General features: G+C 34.8%; 1 protein-coding gene across 3 annotated transcripts in view; it reads left to right on the top strand.

Annotated features, from left to right (window-relative positions):
- Positions 1-16950, top strand: part of Epha3 (EPH receptor A3) — a 321384-nt gene that overhangs the window by 218846 nt on the left and 85588 nt on the right. The window lies entirely within an intron of this gene.

Genomic DNA, 16950 nt, shown 5'->3' with positions numbered 1-16950 from the left:
GTATATATTGGTACTTCAGCATAAAGGAAGACACTAAACTAATTTTTAGAAGACTGAGTTTGTGCTATCCAAGGCATAGTCTAAACATTCCTTTGCTCTATGGAAATAAAGATCTTTAGTGCCTAATCTACATTTTCGGTTAAGATCCATTTTAAAGGGTGTTATATATAGCCTAAGATATAGCTTGAAAATTGATATGAGTGGTGCTTTGTGACAGAACCACAGATGTTCAGTACATGATATATTTATTTTTTACCCCAGTGGCCCTTATAAAAAGGGCTTGGAGATTGGCTTATAACAAGTCAACTAATGACATGATATAGAGAGGCCCCTGGTTCAGTGGCTGTTATTACAGCTGTGTCCTATTACATATTAGATACCTAGAACATGCTTGCATTCCGAATGGCATTTATCTTTTGAATTTCAAACATTCCTTCCATAAATAAGGATTTTATGCTTTTCAAAAATGTTTCACAGTTCAGCCTAGGGAATACCAGCGGGTTGCTTTTACTTAATGGAATTCTCTCTACAAGGATTCCTGGAGCAAAGATGAGCATTTTCTGAACACTCACCTCCACAGACCTGTGTCACTTTTCTCAATGCCCATTTCCTGCTATTCCCTGAGCCTGGGGAGGTGATAATAACTTGAATTTCACAAAATCACCAGTGTAGGGGCCATATGAGAGCTGGCCTTTTCAACATGTCTTAATAATTCTCTCTTTGTTACCCTAAAATCTAGCACAGCAGGCCAATTATTATGCTGTGGAATAGTTAGTTTGCTATTTGTATTTAGTTTCCAAGTAAAGATTAACTTTTAGAAATATTTAAAGTAAATGTAAAAAAGGATGGTGATCCCGCAAGCTTCTAACTGCAATATCATGGACCTAATGACTCATATTTAAGGAAAAATGGCAGGAAAGGTGAACAAAAAAGAGTCTGTGAGAGGACTCCACTCATAATGATGATTGCATTTGCTCTTAAAAGACAAAATAATACATGTGATGGCCCATTTAATCTTTTGCAAGTGCAACTAGGTCTTATTCTTCAAATGTATATGCTCATTATTTTTTTAAGGTGAACATTTCTTCTATCTTGGGGAAGCAACCATTGAAAACTGGAAATTTGTGAGGAGTGTCTTTGACTGAGGAAGAAAACAGCCATTTTTCTGTTTGTTCAGCAAAGGATTGTTCAGGTGATGGAAGATTATCTTAGTAGCTTTTTCAGCTAACAGTTCCTGGGAGTGCATTGTTCCATTGCACCATAGAGAAAGCAGCTGGCTTTCTCCTGCGGTTGATACCAGGCAGCTGCTTTTATTGTCTATATATAATTTTTAGACTGTCTCATCCTAACTACATTCACCTGCATACAGCTTAGTTGTGTTTTTAAAAATTATTTTATTCTTCCACTCACAAAAGCTAAGACCAGAAATCTTCGTATGACCACTATCATGAGAAATGCAGAAAAGGGAGTCAAAGGACATATTACTGAATACTGTATAACAAGTGTCGGTGGTGGTGTTGGAAAGGGAAGCAGAGGAGAAGATACTTTACATGTGTGATTGAGTGTTTGTGAAAAGCACCAGATTGACATCTGCCAAATTAATTTGTACACAGTCTGAGATGAATGAAAGCAAAAGTTCTAGACCTTAGCCCTTGTCTCACACAGGAGAATTAGTAGTACAAGCATATATATGCCTGAGGAATGAAGCCTACATTTCTTTACAGCTAAAAGATAATATTTGTGTTTCCTTTGACAGGGTTATATTTATTAACTCAAACTAAGACTTTATCTTGGTATATATTTTAATCTCCACATTCCTCCTAGATTGTTACTTTTAGGCAAACCCAAGCTGTGATGAGATTTTTAAGGTATTTGTTTCTAACCACAAAGAAAATAACTCTAATCATTCATCTTCTACAAAGTTATGTATCTATACTCTTTAAAAATAAAGCTTTTAGTTTTATGAGTAGATTCACAAGGCACTTTTTGAATTACATTATTCCTTGGATTGGTCAAGCTTCCCTAGAGTAATAATAAGCTTGTGTGCATGTGTAGTAGGAAGAGTGTGTGAAAAGAGAGAGACAGATACAGAGAGACAGAGGGAGAGGGAGAGGAAGAAAGAGGGAGAGAGAGAGAGAGGGAGAGAGCAACAGAGACATAGAGTGATAGATGATTTCACACGCTATTGTAGGGGCTAGAAAATACAAAACCTACAGGGTAACTTGACAAGATGGAGATGTAAAAAAGAATGCATATCACATTCAGACTAGATTCAGAATTTTTTTCTTGGGATCCCATTATCTTCTAATATGAAGTCTCTGACAAACTGGATGAAGCTCAACCATTTTGTATGAAATAATATGATTCAGAGTCCACTGATTTAAATTTTAATTTCATCCAGAAAGCACTTTCACAGAGAGAGACATGTAGACTGGTGTTTGACAAAAATCTGGGTACCATGGATTAGTTAACTTGAATGCAGTGACATTTAATGTCAGTAGTATTGGTGTATACATGTGCCATGTGTATACATGTGCATAAAGTATATTTTCTGTCTTTCTATTGGATGTGCTCCTAGATCATATGTTGAAGATAGATTTCAAGATAAATGATAATACTGGCTAATTTTGAATTTCAGCAACTGTCCATATCTGAGCTTTCTTTCTGTGGATCTTGATTCTTCCTTAGTTTTTACCTGGAGACAATGCCTCGTGCATGAAAGAATGGCCTCTCCCCACATTCCTATCTCATTTATATTGATGTCACTAGAATAACAACATAATTAACATTATAAATAAATCATCTAATTGGGAAGAAAAACATAAGATAGCATTTTTATTTGTAAATACCTTCATGGCAACACTGCCCTTTTGAGGTAACATTCCAGGAGTTGTGTCAGGCAGAATTAGACAGCTTTTTGGGTTTGCCTCCATTCCAGTCTTCCAGGGACTAAAGTCCAGGACAATGCAGTGAATAGCACAGCTCAATGGCTTTGTCAATCATCTTTGGGTAGTACTATTAACTATTCATGGAAAACCTCAGCTCAGTGATTTCCAAATCCAGAATGCCTGAAACAACATTCAGTAGGCCTTCAGCACAGAAATACACACCCACTCCAAGCCAGTATATATAGACTGGGTGGTTTTCTCACATCCTTACTCTTTGTGAGCAGGATGGCAATGTAGATTAACCTAACTACTCCACTGTCCTTTAGTACTCAGTTCTGTGTCATACCTTCTGGGGAAAAACAAAAACAAACAAAAACAAAAACAAAACACCAAGAATGTGTGCTCTACTATTTAAGGGAATATCTAGACAACTTGAACCACTTTGGTTCCAAATCATCACAATGCCACCAGTGCCAACAGGTATAAAGGAACTTGGGACAAAGCAAAGGCAAGTGACTTGGACTCATTGAGCTTTGTCTCTGTCTCCTACTCTCTAGAGGCACAGAAGCTTATTTCTGCAAGTAGCCATTCGATTTCTTCACTTGGCCAGGCATTTGTGCTTATTTTTCTCCATTTTATAGGGATGGTGCTCCCTATTTTATGGGTGGTTTACAAGGGGGTAGAGAGGAAGGAATGTTTTGCTTTTTATAGTAGAATGAAATGATCTGGCCTAGGACTTAGGAAAAATAAATGAAACTACAAGAAAATATACCAGCTAACAAATTAACAATAACTTGAATGAGAGGTATTAGAACTAAACCCTAGGAAAAGAAAGATTGCATCTTTTAGAGATTAAAACCAGAATTGACTATATGAATTTGTCAGGTGTGCATCAAAGAGTAAAAGGGAATTGCAGCTCTTTCAAACTCAGAAATGACTTCAGCAAAAAAAAAATATGTAAAGCTATTGATTAAGGTCACAATCAGGAATGAGTATTTTGAAACAAAATAAACCAAAATATAGACTGTTCTAGAGCATTATATACAATAAACAAGTGTCAAGTAATATCTAATTCATGGGGCAACAAGAAAATAAAACTTAAGTATGAGTTTTATACTTGAGAGAGTTGAACTTTGAATAGTAGTAGAATAGATGCAAAATGTAGAATGGATTTTAAACAGCATCAAAGAAAAATGTTCTAGAAAAATAACAAGTGACTATTGAGTATAGATAAATGCACCTACTTTAGAAGCAAAGCTCAGCCTAATCAGGAAATAGTCATAAAAATAATCAATGTGAAACTGTACTTTTATTTTGTTTTTTCAAATAGTCCTGCTCAAGAAATATAATCTCTGTGAGGGCAAGGGCTTTTTTGGCTTTGTTTAGTAATTTTGACTCATTTCAGTGTATACAATGTTCTGGATACTAAATAATAATCTGGCAAATGCATACATAGTGAGTTATCATGTTGTCTTGATTCAATCAGCACATATTCTCTACTTCCACATCCTTTATTTGAATTATTACCATTCCATTAGCCCAGATTCACTTTTCTACTTCATTTCTTATGTAAAACACCTTAAGTCCAGTGCTTTCCTATTACTTAAAAAGTTCTCCATGATGTTCCATACCTGTCTACTTAATTTCTTTCTACTTCGTACTATGAATATATAGATCCTTATAATCTTCCATGAACTCTCTATAGCTCATACTCTTAACACTCTATTTTAATCTGTATGTCTTGTTACCTAGCAAATCTTTCTCTCTTGAGTCTGATATGATCCATTTTAGCGGGCAAATATCCCATTTCCCAAGGAGTATAAACAAGCCTACTCTCTTACTCTCATAGGAATCTGTTTTGAGTGCTTCCACTGTTCTTCACAGATTGTATCACTCTTCAGAGGCAAGGATCCACTCTTAGCCACCTCGGATAAACACTGGTGAAATCTTTGCTAGGTTAACTGTATTGTCCTAGAGTTTTGATCATGTTACTCAGCTGCTCTAAATAATAGTTTACCATAATCCACAGAAAAAGTCACCTTTCATAGACGACAAATTAAACCCTTTCATAAGTGGCTTTACAGTAATCTATAAACATAATCTACTATGAATTACAAAGAGGATTTTAACTGTTTCCAATTCTCTGGGAAATTTTTGAAAAGTTGATAACCTTCACCTAAATATAATTATTCTGTATTTATACATTCAAATGTCTTCCATTCTTCCAGGTTCAGATTAAATGTAAGCACTTACATTAATCTTTCTCTAATTCTTCTCAGTTGGAAGTAATTGTGCTCCCCTCTGAACTCCCATAACACTACTTTATCAGTTATCTGTATCTCTTTTATGGAGCTCCTTTATTCTAATTTGTCTTAGAATGGTATTTTATATGCATTTAATCTTCTCTACTGTACTCTAAGTTCCCTGAGGGTATGATCCAAGCATGGCCCACATTTGTTTCCTTCATATTGGCTAGCTTGGGTCTTATCCAAATAGGCGCTTTTAGATTTATTTAAATAAGATCTAAGAAGGGAGGATTGAGTAGAAGATTTCAATGCTTTAAGCTTTATAGAATTCAATCTCAATATAATAGCCAGTCTGGTTGGTATTTGGAGTGATAATGTCATTTTTTGGGACAACTTAGAGGGAAAGTAGAAGGCAAATTTTGATTGTTTAAGTATACTATGTGTGCTAGGAAATTTATATATTGTCCTTTATATATCATTCAATAAATCTAAATAATTAATAAAATAATGATTTTATTAGTCATTTTTAGTCATGACTGTCTAGAACCAGTTATATATATTTATATATGTATATATAATTGTATCACATGTTAAATAATTATAATAAATATATGTGAAGAGATTTCTTATGAATATTGTCTCATGTGATTTTTAAGAGGCCAAAGTCCCAATATCTGATGTTTGCCAGCTAGAGAAACAGGAAAGCTGGTTTGGAGGCCTGAAAACCAGCACTTCTGATAACTTAGGCTAGCAAAATAATAAAAAAAGATATCTTAGATTATAAAGACAGAACACAAATGTGTACTTCCCTCTCTTCTTATTAATTCAGATCCTCCATATATTCCCACAGCCCCACTCACATTGATGAGAATTGGCTCATCTTTCCTCCGTTTACTGACCTAACTTCTAGTCACGTATAAAACCTTCACACAGACATGCAAAAAAGTAATAATTTCCTGAGTATCTCTATCACAGTCAAGGTTACAAAAATGCACTCATTTTAGAGAGAAATAAATATTTCCTCCTGTTTTTCAATAGTGGAAATTGAGTCATGCTTATAAAATTATATGACTAGTTTCATACAAGTATTACTGAATCATGATTCAAATTCAGTTGCCAACAAGAATGGCTTCTTTTTAACCATGTTCTCCTCTACTGAAGATGTTAATGAAGACAAGTGTATATTTATATTTAATAGATAAATATGTATATATGCATACACATATGCATGTATATATACATAAATATGCATTTATAAAGATATATACATATGTATACACATGCAGATTAATGTCAAGATAGGAAGAATTTCTGAAGACTAATAGAATGAAATATATAGTACGTCATATTTTTAGAAAAGAAAAAAGAGGACAGTATGGTAGTGCTAAAATTTCACTTTGCTACAAGTTTGAGTCAAATTGGATAAACACTAAGACTTTGTTAAGCTGAGAAGTAAAAATGAGATATAGCATCTCAGAAAAATCTTAGTGGAAAAGTAAGAGCATAGCATTAAATGCAACTCAGAAACTTCTTTCAAATTGCTACCATTTACTTTTTTAGCTCGAGCTAAAATTGAGTATTTTGTGTGTACACGTGTGTGCTTTGCAGCAAATGGAATATTTACTTCTAAAGAAATCTAATTGCTCATGTATAATTTGTTAAATCCTTAGTCAAAGTACTAAGTAAACAAAAATGCAAAGTATTTTACTCTTTAGGTAGGCCATCTGTAGATAAACTGGTACACATATTCCTCCATTTCCTTCCAGAAGTTGTCTTTACTCATGAAACAAAACTTTGCAAGTAGTAATTGTGAAGTGGCAATACAAGGGCTTGATAGCAGCAAATGGGAACTGAAGAAGTCAGAAACAAAAGATTCTGTGGAAACCATTTGTCTCGATTCCTATGTGACAGGTCTCTCTTTTGGTGAAGGCTGCTAGACAGTGGGATATGAGGGTAATATCACCCTGCTGTGAATGAGTGTCTCCCAGGGGAAACTTGCTTATCTGTCTTTTTCTCTGATTCATCTAGACTCTAATTTTCACTCACCATGTGAATTTACAGGAAGGATTTATTCAGAGATGCATTTTACCTCACTGTCAATCCTAGTCCAGGCTTCTGTGAGTTCTGAAACATGTTCACGAACAGAACTAAATTGAATTCTGTAATGTTTTGTGAGGTACAGGATGAGGTTCATTATGTAATTTCCTAAACCTTTGGTACTAGAACTTCATCCCAAGGGTCCAGTGGAATCCATTTGATCTAATTATTATGATATGCAATGCTTACCTATGATGAATATCAGGGTTTGTTCAGAGAAGGAAAGGATTTTTTTTAATTGTGAAAATACTGTACAGAGGAGTTACAATTACATGGGCAAGATAATGAGTACATTTCTTATCAAGCATTGTACCCTCCTCCTTTGTTTCCCCTTCGCATCCCTTCCCATCCTCCCCCTGCCCCCCAACCCTCCCCATTCCTCCTCCCCCTCCACCAAAGTTGTAAAGTTCGTTTTTGACATAACGACTTGTACATCTCATTGTTGCAATGGGATTTGTTAAACAGGAATTTCTGAATTAAAAAAAAAAAACTAAGGTCCATTTACTTCACATACATGTAATTAGGTATAAGTTATAAATGAAATGGAAACTGCTTGCTTGGAAATTGGCAGCATGGTCACAGAAAAGAACAACAATGTTTTAAGAATATGAGTTTAAAAAGCAGTGGAACTCAATAAACAAAAATGGCAAGCATGGTTTAGTGCACATTTTCTCCCACAATCCATCCAAACTGTTCCAACATGAGAAAAGAGGAGAGGAGGAAATGCATCCATACTTCCATATATCTTACCTAGGACATTTCTATTCCTTTCAAGCATACACAGCATTAGTAACAGAAGTTGAACAGAATTCCAGCAAAGTCATCAAAGTATAGAAACAGGAGATTCAGAGTCCAAAAGAGCTCTGTTTTGTGTGTGTGTGTGTGTGTGTGTGTGTGTGTGTGTGTGTGTGTGTGTGTGTGTGTGTGTGTGTGTGTGTGTGTATGTGTTCCATTGGTCTGGTGAATCTCTTGTTTGAGGTTCAGGCTATGATGCATCTAGGCTTTTTCCAGAGAAACTCTAAGATAAAGTCCAAGTAAAAAAGCAGCTCCGCCCTCTGCCTATCTAATCTGGCACTGAAGAACAAAATGTAAAAAGTGACCATTTGGGAGAAGATCTTCACTAGCCATACAATGGACAAGGGTCTCATATCTAAAATATACCTAGAACTCAAAAAATTAAATCCTCTAACAACAGATCCTCAAAGAAACAACTGCCCAATAAATAAGTAGGCTAAAGACTTAAAGAGAAACTTCTCTGAAGAGGAAAGAAGAATGGCTAATAGACACATGAAGAAATGCTCAGCCTTTCTAGCCATGAAAGAAATGCAAATCAAAACAACATTGAGATTCCACCTCACCCCAGTTAGAATGGCTATAATCAAGAACCTAATTAAACAACAGATGCTGGAGGGCATGTGGACAGAAGGGAACCATACTGCATTATTGGTGGGAGTATAAACTTGCTCAACCACTTTGGAAAGTAGTATGGAGGTTCCTCAAAAACTCCACATAGAGCTCCCCTATGACCCAGCAATCCCATTTTTGGGCATTTATCCGAATGATCACAAACAAGACCATACTAAAGCACTAGAACAACTATGTTTATTGCAGCATTATTTACCATAGCTAAGATATGGAACCAACCCAGATGCCCCTCAGTAGATGAATGGATCAAGAAAATGTAGTATATATACACAATGGAATTCTATGCCTCCATCAGAAAGAATGACATTGCCCCATTTGTTAGGAAATGGAAAGGCTTGGAAAAAATTATCTTAAGTGAAGTAAGCCAGGCCCAAAGAAACATAGGTCTCATGGGTTCCCTTATTTGTAATAACTAGTATATGTCTGAGACAAGGAGAAAAGGTCAGATAAGATGATGTTAAGCGAAATGAACCCCAAGATAAGGACACAAGTGTTTTTTTTTTCTTTCTTGATGTTGTTTCCAACACATTTATAAGATGATTTCTTTGTTGTTTCGTATGTTCCTCCCCCACAGTATAACCCCTGTTTTCACTGTATTTGATGTTGATGTAATTTGGGGAGGAGAAGGGAAAAAACAAATTGTTTAGGGATACAGGTGGACCCATTGTAACAATTAGATGTAAAAGAAGCTATGTGGAAAAACGAACTTTACAATTTAGGAGGGGGTGGGAGTGGGGGATGGGATTGGGGGATGTTGGGGGGATAAGGGGTGTAGCTGAGAAGGTAGGAAGGAAGGGATGGTAGGGGAAAATACAAAAGAGGAGGCAACAATGCTGGATAAGAAATGTACTCATGTAAATACATCTTTAGAGTTGTGTCTTCTAAGAGAAGAGAAGGAGGAATATTAACCCATGGACATCCATTAACATAAACTAAGGTCTGAAGTAAGGATGAGAGGAAATGAAAGTTTCTTAAAACTCATGGACAAAAGTGACTGAAGACAAGTAAAACCCACAGTCAACTGTCTTGAGCCTCAGCTTAGAATTGGAAAGTTGCCTTCCAAAGAAAAATAGCCGTGTTTGTCAACTATACCCATTAGGAACAGGGTTATTAGAGACTCAGATCCTCCAGAGATTAACGGAGATGAGGGGCTCCAGGTAAATTTGAAGTAAAATTGGTCTAATAGAGATTAATTTGTGAAATACTTCAACTCATTTTTTATATTTATCATTTTTAAAATGAATACTGATAGTTATCAATTTGTGGCCCGCACTTACAAAATTTAAAAAAGTGTTCTGCAAAAGATAATTTTGACCTTATGGTCTTCAAAAAGTGATTCTAACTATAATTTTATGGATGTTAATTGAATAAATTATTGGGTTGCACTTTTTTCTATAATCAATTTATTATGAAAATCTAGCTGCACTTCCAAAGTGTTACAAAAGCATTTCTCATAAATTTCTACTGGGTCATAACTGCTTCCTTTATTATAAGCAGTATTTGCCAGGAGTTTTGTAGCAAGGACATGATCTCTTTTTATTTATTTTACTTGTATTGTCTTTTTCTCATCTGATTTCATGTTGCACCATTTCTCTAGAACTAGAAGTTAACTACCTAAATCACTTCCCAGCCTGTCTCTACAGATTATGTTTTATGTTTCTTGAATCAAAGAATATAAACATTGTATTGATTATGTGCAATTGCATATATATTTGGTCCTGTATATTGAATGTAATGTTAATTCAATATTCATTCTACATGTAATCATTTGAAAACTTTATATACTGTATTTCAAGATCCCATTTCATAGATTAAAACAATCCACTACAGCCTAAAATAATCTGACAAATAGTTATTCCTAATGCTAACACAGAATCAAGAGCATTTACTTCTGAACTACAGGATAGTAAGGAATATACATACATCCTTCAATTCATGTATGAAATGTAACTATGAGACCTTCTAACAGGTAGGAAAATTGTACCCTATTTGCAGATAGATTACGAGACTTCTCTATCTTCAATGTTACTTTGCCCTTAGCATTTTTCCTTCTTCATTCCCCACTAGCAAAATGGGTTTTGAAAGAAATTTAACTTGAAAAGCATGTTTCTCAAGCTAAAATACAGACTGTGAACTGTGAATAATAATTATTCTCGGTTTACTATTTTTCAACTCTATAAGAAATTTGATGGAGCAGACCAGCAACACTTTATAATGCTATATAATAGTTTCATACAGATTTTCTTCTACAAAGGCCTGAAAATTAAGGGAAAAAATTACAAATCACAGAGGAAAAAATGCATGTTTATTCAACTCACATATACATTTAGGTAAATGTGAACCATATTCACTACAATTTAGCTCAAGTTATTCTTGTTTAAAATAATTTCACTGATACATACTTATGTCTTTTAAAACCTACACATTTCATATGTACAGCTCAATAATTTTAAGTCGTTTAATGGCTGATGACTCATCATAAATAAGCATGACAGCATTTTTATCACTATTAAGTAATGAAGATGGGTCCATCATTTCATCATTGGTTTTTCATCATTAAAACAAGGCAAATGTCTTTTCTTTATTTTACAGTTTGGGGAATGAGTTAAAATCTTTCTATATATTTGCTAAAATGCTTTATCTCTTCTGTTAAAAACTTCAGCCCATATACTATGCCTGAGAATTCATGCTCTATGTAGATGAACCACAATTTTCTCTTAGCTATTGGGATAAGGAATGAAAAATATAAGAATCTAAATACTCACAATGAAATTAAAGCCAAAACATGAAACTATTTACTATATTTGCATCCACATAATTTTCTTTTTAGCTTTCCTCTTGTAATCCAAAAATGGAACAATTTAAGACTATTTTTTCTTATGTGTTAACTTTTTTATGGTGCGTGTAAAAATTAATCAACTCCAGTTCTCAAAATTCTAAGGTCAATTATGTGAAGTATTCATAATTGTAAAAAGATGTACTGATTCATTTCCCTATTTGGATGGTCTTGAAAACTAGAATTGCTTTAAAATCTATGGCTCACTAAAACAATGTTTGACAAAAATTCTTCAGATAAACTTACCTTATATCTGGAACTAAAGAGACACAGGCACAGACATCCTGGACATTATATAGAAAGTAGTCTACTTCTGTAATTTGCCCCATTTTGCTTTCTGCCTGGATTTCCAAAATTCCTGTTTGAAAGGAATAAAGTAATTACTGCAACTACATGTTTGCATTTCTTAGTCAAGTGATACTGAGCAGAAAAGGAAGGAATTTGAAACAAAAATAGTTTTGGAAAGTTTTAGTGTGCACAACGACCTCAAGTTTTATAACTTAAATCGAGATTTTACTATCATGATGGCTATTGGAAAATCAGTAAGTTCACTTTGTTCATATAAATTTGCAAATAAATCCAAATTAATGTAATCCTAACTGGTATCTTGAGGATTAGATGAAAAATAATGGTAAATAATATAATCACTTTCCATAGAACTTAATTTGTTCACTTTTAATTGAAATTTGGGACTTGGGTTGGAATGAATACTTGAAAGAGCTGTAGGAATTGAATGTTATAATTCATGTTGTAGTTGTCAATCACTTTACATGGTTTCAAATTTATTTTTAAATTTCAGATGATTTATTTATAATTAACAGATTAGTCTCCCTTGTTTCCTAAGAGGGTAGTTATACTACAAATAACTTTCTGGTATTATAGTAACATGAAATTAGGGTTTGTCAGAAAGATGGTTTTATGGTAATTAAAATATTTACCACGGTATACAGTGCCCCAGCAAAATTATTATCTTTTATTGAAAACTCCCTCATCCCACTTTTTAAAGCACCAATGAGTACTATTACATGTGAATAAACTGGGTTGCTATGAGCTTATTTCCAAAACCAAACTTCCAAATGTTTCACTGGACTTTCTGCTGAGAAGAGTTTTCATCTCTCCAAAGGACAGATCAGCTGTATCACTTCTCAAAAGACCTCCCTCTTGTCAATAGTTAAGTCTCTGATGTACTTGCATAGCTTAGAGCTAGGAAACCCATGCTGTATACTAAATAGAATAATCTAACATTTCTGCTCCTATATCTGATGAATAATATATGCAATATATACTTTGATGGTGTCTACCATTTTAAAAAGTAGAGGTGAGATAATGTACCATAAAAATTAAGATTCATACCACGGTGAAGAATTAAGCCAAGATTGTTCACCCATGCATGTAATATTCGTAAGGAGGGTTATTCCTATAAAAGTAAATTTCTTTCTCACTCTCCCAATAATGTTTTAAAGTGAACATGAAATTGTTGTATGGCCACAGATGAGTTCATATCCATACATCTATACAAATATTTGTTTCAAATACTGGTACTTCAATTAAAGTTAGCAGTTTATTGTTTGTGATGCAGATACCAAATGATCATACCAAACAGTATGTATGGTGATGGAAAGAATTCTGGTCTGAGGTAGCCAGAGCTTTATTTTCTTCTTGAAATTCAAAAAATTGCTGATTTGGGACCTCAATCCTACCAGCTAGAATAGGTTGTCCTGATACATTGGTTAGATTGTGATTTATGTAGCCCTTTAAGTAGCAATGTAATCTGAGCAAAATCTTCGAAATTAATTTTGTAGATACATTGGAGACTCAAAAGTGCAAATCTGTGAGAGTAGCAGTACCTGCCTGTTAAAAGGCATGAATGGCTAACCTACATTTTATTGCAGCTATTATAGCCTATTTCTCAACTTCAGTATGAATGAAACATCAAAGTCATGGAATCATGGAGGTTTGCTATGGTATGGGTGATTGTATTCCCTCTAAATTCTAATGCTGAAACCTGATCGCCAGTGTAATAGTATGATTAAGTACTGACTCTGGGACTCACATGAATGGAAGTAATACCCTTCTAAAAATGGCTTAAAAGCTGTATACCAATGGATCATGCCCTTAATACTCGCTACTCAGGAAGCTGAGATTTGAGGATCACGGTTCAAAGCCAGCCCAGGCAGGAAAATACATGAGACTCTTATCTCCAATTACTTTCCAAAAATCATGAAGTGGACCTGTGGCTCAACTGATAAAGCACTAGCCTTGAACAAAAGAGCTCAGGGACAGTGCATCAGCCCCGAGTTTAATCCCTAGGACTAGCACACACACACACACACACACACACACACACACACACACACACACATGCCTATGCAGCTTCAAAGTTACTTGGCCCTTCTATCACATGACACAAGTAAAGGATGTGCTTTCATCAGTTATCAGATCTATGGGCACCATGATACATTATTTATTACTTTTGTCAGCCTCCAGATGTATAAGGAATTTTCTGTTTCTATATGTTTGAAGAATTTTATAGCAGCCCAAAAACACTTATTCAAGGTTTCTGATTTTGGAGTCTGTCTGTCTGTCTGTCTCTCTCTCCCTCTCTCTCTCTCTCTCTCTCTCTCTCTCTCTCTCTCTCTCTCTCTCTCTCTCTCTCTCTGTATATATATATATATATGTGTGTGTGTGTGTGTGTGTGTGTGTGTGTGTGTATCTATATGTGTCTATACAAATAGACAAAGGATCAATGCCTATGTGCCTGTAATCATATAAAGTAATATTCACTGAACTCCAGGAAATGAAAACAAGAGGTTTATACTTTGTTGTTGTTTTTGTTTCCTTTAAATGTGATCTTGTTTGTTTTCTCTCTCTTTGGGAGGGAAAGGGGGACACAGAAAGGGAGGGACAAAGGGTGAACAAATGCAGTAGTAATACTAAATACTAACATTGAAAATAACTACAACTTGTAGGTGGGGATAGGAGGGAAAACTGGGAGACTGCCAGGAAAGGGGTAACATTGTCCAAAATGAAATGTACTCATTGACCTGACTTATGTAACTGTAACCTCTCTTTACATTGCCTTTATAATAACAATAAATATTGAAATTAAAAAATAAGTCTATGCAAAAAATACTTTATTGATGTTAGGTATCTTTTCAAATAGCTCATGGTTTATCAAACAGAGATCTTCCTCTTGACTGGAAAACTTCCAGATGATATTCATAACTGCAATTATTTTTAAGACATGTGTTACTGTTGTTCATGTATGATGAAATGAAGATATCAGGAGAAATTACCAATGGGAGAAAGAAAAAACATCATTTTGATTCCATTTGTTGGAAATAGGTAAAACTAGCTAGAGGTTAGTGCCAATAGCCACTAAATTTCAGTTAGATAGCCTTTGGAAGTTGTGGTGTTCAATTGCACAGTATGGTTTCTGACAATAATGGTATGATGATGCTAAGTCAAAAAGTTATGAGATAGTATGGGGGGAAGGATAGTGGGAGAGAAATGAAGGAGTGGGTAACAACTCATTACCTTACTTATGTAACACCTCTGTACAACAAAATAAAATTTAAATTTAAAAATGACACTATGTTGAGAAACGAACTTTACAATTTAGTGGGGGAGGGGGCAGGAGGAGAGGGAAGAGTGGAGGTAGAGGGGAGAATGGTAGGGGAAAAACAAAGGATGAGGCAACAATGCTTGATAAGAAATGTACTCATTACCTTGCTCATGTAACGGTAACCCCTCTGTACAGTAGTTTCACAATAAAAAAAGCTTATTACAAAATTTGAAAAATGTTATGAGATACGAGTTTGAATATTCTCACCATAAAGAAGTAGTGAATATTTTTGGAGTTACATATCTTTAACTTGATCTAAACATTGCACATTGTAAACATATATAAAAATATCACCTGATACCTAATAACTATGAATAAATTTGGTTTTCATGTGTAAGTGAAAAACTAAGTTTATGTTTAAGAAAAACAGAAACAGAATATTCAGTTTGTTATTCAAGTTCAAGTTCAAGGAGGAGGGGTCAGGCCAAGTCACACAAAACACAGTTTCTGTTAGAAGTGAGGGAGAAGTACAGATGGTAACTTTTATTGTGGTTTCAGTGGGAAAGACAGGGGCTAGGTGTGTAGGTTAAGGACTGGTGAGTTTGATTAACTTCAACAGAATCTGTAGAAGGGATGCAGAGTCACTATTTATCTGGTACCTGACCCTATGGTGATTAGGACACCAATATTGCCTGCAGGAGAGAAGGAGGAGTTTTTGAGGCCAGATTGGAGATTGTTTCATTTGTTTGTGAAAAGCTAGCTGTAGGCTAATCTTTTACTCTCTCTTTTGCCTCTCTCTTTTACTCTCTTGCCTCCGCTAGTCTAAGCTCTCTTCACAGTTAAAGAGGCTCAGATGCTAAAGCTAGGAAAATACAAAGAGTGATATTTAGGGTAAATCTGGTGAAATACTGAACTCTGATTATGCAAACTACAATTTTCAATGTAATTTAAAATTGAAGCAATATTTACATATATCCATTTATATAATAAGTGTATATATAACAAATAAAAATAGATTATTTCTATCACTGTAGAATGTTCTCTGATGTTCCATTCCAGTGTATAGTCATAATGTCCATCGAAGTTTAATTTACATAAGACTAGTGTTTATTTCTTTTCCTATCAAAAATGCAATGTTTTTCTAGTCCTCTCTGATTGACTGGAGCATGAGCTAAGCAGCACAAAAAGGAAACAACCAAGCCTTTCAAAACAATTTTCTTGTAATAATCTGTAAAGTATAAGTTAAGAAAAAGAAAGAGAGAGGAAGGGAGGGAGGAAAGGAGAGATGAAGGGTGGGAAGGGAGGGAGGGAAGAAAAGAAAGGAAGGAAGGAAGGAAGGAAGGAAGGAAGGAAGGAAGGAAGGAAGGAAGGAAGGAAGGAAGGAAGGAAGGAAGGAGGGAGGGAGGGAGAGAGGGAGAGAGGGAGGGAAGGAAGGCTAATTATACTAAAATTCAGTGGACTAATTAGTAGAGAAATAAATTGCTATAGTACCCTCATATTCAACCTACCATAGTTCCAGTGTTGCTGCTGTCAATTTGTTTAAAATTACTAATGAAAAATTGCATAAAAATTTGTAAGATAAAATTGTGCACAATTCTTGTTGATAGCCTGCAATGTCACAATACTTCATTTTTGCCCACTCAGGCCTTGAATGAATATTTTGTACAACATCTACATAGCTTAATAAGCTACCTGCTTAGTCGTTGCCAGGGTTGTCAGACTGACTAGGATATTAGATTGACCATGCTTGAGTTAGACTAACCTTCACAAGTAACCCAAACTTGATGGTTAATTTAACTAATCCTTTTCTGTGCTTGCTTAATTTTTTTGCCTATTTATTAATTCATTAAAGTTTATTATATGCATGTATGTGTAGGAAAATACTGCATAGGA

Source organism: Dipodomys merriami, unplaced genomic scaffold (genome assembly GCF_024711535.1).
Source record: "Dipodomys merriami isolate MVZ:Mamm:240054 unplaced genomic scaffold, mDipMer1.0.p SCAF_2, whole genome shotgun sequence".
In the NCBI taxonomy this organism is placed as follows: Eukaryota; Metazoa; Chordata; class Mammalia; order Rodentia; family Heteromyidae; genus Dipodomys; species Dipodomys merriami.
Note: the sequence above shows the minus strand (reverse complement) of the source record. Positions and strands in the feature narration are given on the sequence as shown.